The 3,379-nt window shown below is 43.9% G+C and overlaps 1 pseudogene; it reads right to left on the minus strand.

The window, feature by feature from the left end:
• Window positions 1-2,780: 2,780 nt before the first annotated feature.
• On the minus strand, window positions 2,781-3,379 carry LOC130873530 (60S ribosomal protein L18-like; annotated as a pseudogene).

The following is a 3,379-nucleotide window of genomic DNA, read 5'->3' on the forward strand; positions in this document are numbered from 1 at the left end:
GTCAGTCATCTGCAGAGGACCTTGTCTTAGTTCCAAATGATCCTGCTCATAAAAACTCAGCTGAGATAATGACCTACAGTTTAAAAAAAAAAGAGTAGAATTTAATGGGGAAGGACAGAAAATGGAGATGACTTTGAGCCCTCTGAGAAGGACAAACCAGAGAGCATCACTGAGCAGAGTTTCGGGGGTAGTAGGGATGACCCTGGGAGTTCTTACCCTAAGGACTGGGGAGCAGGCAGGTAATACTTAAGAGTTTGTTTAGAAGTCATTCAAGCTGCTTACTGGAGTGCAGAGTCCTTATACGTAAGGACTTCATTAAGTGTTGTTTTCTCATAAAATATCTAGTACATTTTGTATCATAATTCTGGCTATAAAAATTATTTTAGGACTGGAGAGATGACTCAGTATTTAAGAGCACTGGTCACTCCTCCTGATGACCCAGTTTGCTTTCCAATGCCCATATGGCAACCAGCAACAATTTATAATTCCAGTTCCAAGGGATCCAATGCCATCTTCTGGTCACTTAGTGTGCCAAGCATGCACATACACATACAAATATACATACAGGGAAAATACTCATACACATAAAATAAAAATAAATAAATCTTTAAAAATTATTTAAGTAATAAAATGGGGTCAAGTGAACTATGCTGGCAGTTCTTTTCTGCTGCAGGAAATACAGCTTGTACACACAGAAAAGGGGAAGGGTGGTAATTAACAAAGTTTCTAGGGCAAGACATTTCAGCCTTCCTCCCAGGCTCAGGGGCAGACTGTGGCCTCTGTAGCGACTGGAAACAAGTGAGTCTTCATTGTAGTCACATCTATCACTCTTTTAAACAATATTTATTTTGCTGGGGAGTGATGGCACACACCTTTAATTCCAGCACTTGCTAGGCAGAGGCAATTGGATCTCTGTGAGTTTGAGGCCAGATTGGTCTAATGAGTTCCAAGACAGCCAGAGCTGTTAAACAGAGAAACCCTGTTTTTGAATATATATATTTGAATATATATATATATATTAAAAATCAAATACCTATAGGTGTACATATATGGCATATGCATGTGTCAGGGTGTGGCTGGGGAATCTAGAAGAGGCTGTTGGATCCCCTGGAGCCAGAGTTAACCAGTTTTTGTGATTCCCCTACATGGATGCTGAGACTCAGTCCTGAGTCCTCTGCAAAGGCAGCACACATTCCTAGGCACGAAGCCACTGTTCTCGTCCACATATTATTCTTTGGAAGGCGATCAGAAGCCAGTGAGATAAAGAAAGTGGTAATCCACAGCCTAAAGCAGGGAAAGCTGACTACCCCATCCTCTCACTATCCCTGACCAGAATCCTATCTGGTCACCTTACATGAAAGAGAAAAGCTCTGAACCATACCAACCAAGAGTTGAAAAAGAGGAGGCGTATGATATGCCTACAAAGTGTACAGTCAGAACTGCTCAGGACAAAACAAAACAAAACAAAAAACCAGAAAACAGAAAATCCCCCAAATGGGAGAGACATGGCACAAGATAATCCAGATAGCATTGAACACAGTCTTGAGAAATTAGTCCATTTCAGGCCAACAAGATGGCTCAGTGGGTTAGGGCACTTGTGATGTGGAAGTGATTTCTTTCTATCTGTTGCTTTCATTGGTTAATTAATAAAGAAACTGCTTGGCCTGATAGGTCAGAACATAGGTGGGTGGAGTAGACAGAATAGAATGCTGGGAAGAAGGGAAGTGAGCCAGACGCCATGCCTCTCCTCTCTGGTCAGACGCCATGGAGCCAGCCGCCAGGTCAGACATGCTGAATCTTTCCCGGTAAGCCACCACTTCGTGGTGCTACACACATTATTAGAAATGGGTGAGTCAAGATGTGAGAATTAGCCATTAAGAGGCTAGAACTAACGGGCCTCTTAAAAAGAACGTGTTTAAAAGAATACAATTTGTGTGTTGTTATTTCGGGTGGAAAGCTAGCCATGCGGGAGCCGGGTGGAACGAAAAGCAGGCCTGCCGGCAGCTCCTCACTACACACTTGGGTACAAGCCTGGAGACTTGAGTTTAATCTGTGGGACCCATATATAGGTGTAATGAGGGAATCAATTCCACAGTAGTCCTCTGACACCCATTCTCAGACAGACAGACACATATACACACCCACACATTCACACACACACACACACACACACACAGAATACCAGGACAAAGGCAATCTGCAACTAAGCCTTCAGGGGTAAGCTCTGCATACAAGTCCATGGACTTCTCTGAGCCTCAGTTTCCTCCCATTTAAAAGGAGGATGCGGAGCTATCCTCAACAAGCCTCTCAGCGCACAAACGGCACGATTCTAAGATGGCTAATCTTACAACACATTCTTTGGCAACATCTGCATCTATTTAAGCTCATAAATGTTGAGAAGAAATACTTGGTATGTTGTAAAGCAGGAAGCAGGTATCTCCTTTAAATAAACACCCCTCCAGTGCTGATGAAGTTCCAGGCTTATCAGCTATGCCACTCTCCCATGCTCATCTGTATCGTATGGGGCTGGCTAATGTTTTCCGTCACCTAGAATTCTTGAGCGTAATTTGATTTTCATATCTAGGGGATGACAGCTTTGAGTAGTTTAAGATTATTTATAGGGTTAAAAATTCAAAATTTGTCAAAATAGTAGAAGACAAGCAAATTATAATAAATGGTGTGGGAAGGATGCCGTTTGGAATGGGCTGAAGAGAGAGGTCATTTTCAAGAAATAACCCTCTCTCCTCTCTCTCTCCAAAATCCAAAGCTTTTTTTTTTATTTAAAAAAAAAAAACAGTAAGATCAGATTCAGAGGTAGTTTTTGTAGCTGCGATGGCCCATCTGCCTCTGGCACATTTGAACTTGCGGTCCCTGGGACGAATATAAGGTTTAGTGTGGTTGGTGTGGTTGTGTGGGGTTCCCGGGGCCTTGTTAAAATGCCAGTACCTCTTGGCCTTTCTGAGGACCAGACAAGAGCATGGTGCCACCACCATTGGGAGACTCCAGGGCCAGGGTGTTGGAGGTGAGGATCTTACCCCCAGCCTTGAGGATGCGACCTCCTGCCTGGCTCACCCTCAGTGTACACACCTTTAGCTTGGGTACTTCCAGAATCTGCACATCATCTGTGACTGTCCCCACGGCCACAGTTGTTTTGATCTCTCAGCCAGGAAGCTCCATCTTTCGGATTATCCGGGACAGGGACAGAAGTGGCCGGTTAGTGCAACTCATAAATCACTTTCAGGACAACCTGATTGGAGGTAGAGTTGGTTTGTCTGGCCAGAAACCTGAACAGCTTGACTAGCAATCACGGGTGGATGTCCTGGCTCTTGGGCTCCTTGTACCAAACATTTTGGTCCTTTTGGCGAATGTCAACACCCAT

This window comes from Chionomys nivalis, chromosome 4, assembly GCF_950005125.1.
Source record: "Chionomys nivalis chromosome 4, mChiNiv1.1, whole genome shotgun sequence".
NCBI lineage: Eukaryota > Metazoa > Chordata > Mammalia > Rodentia > Cricetidae > Chionomys > Chionomys nivalis.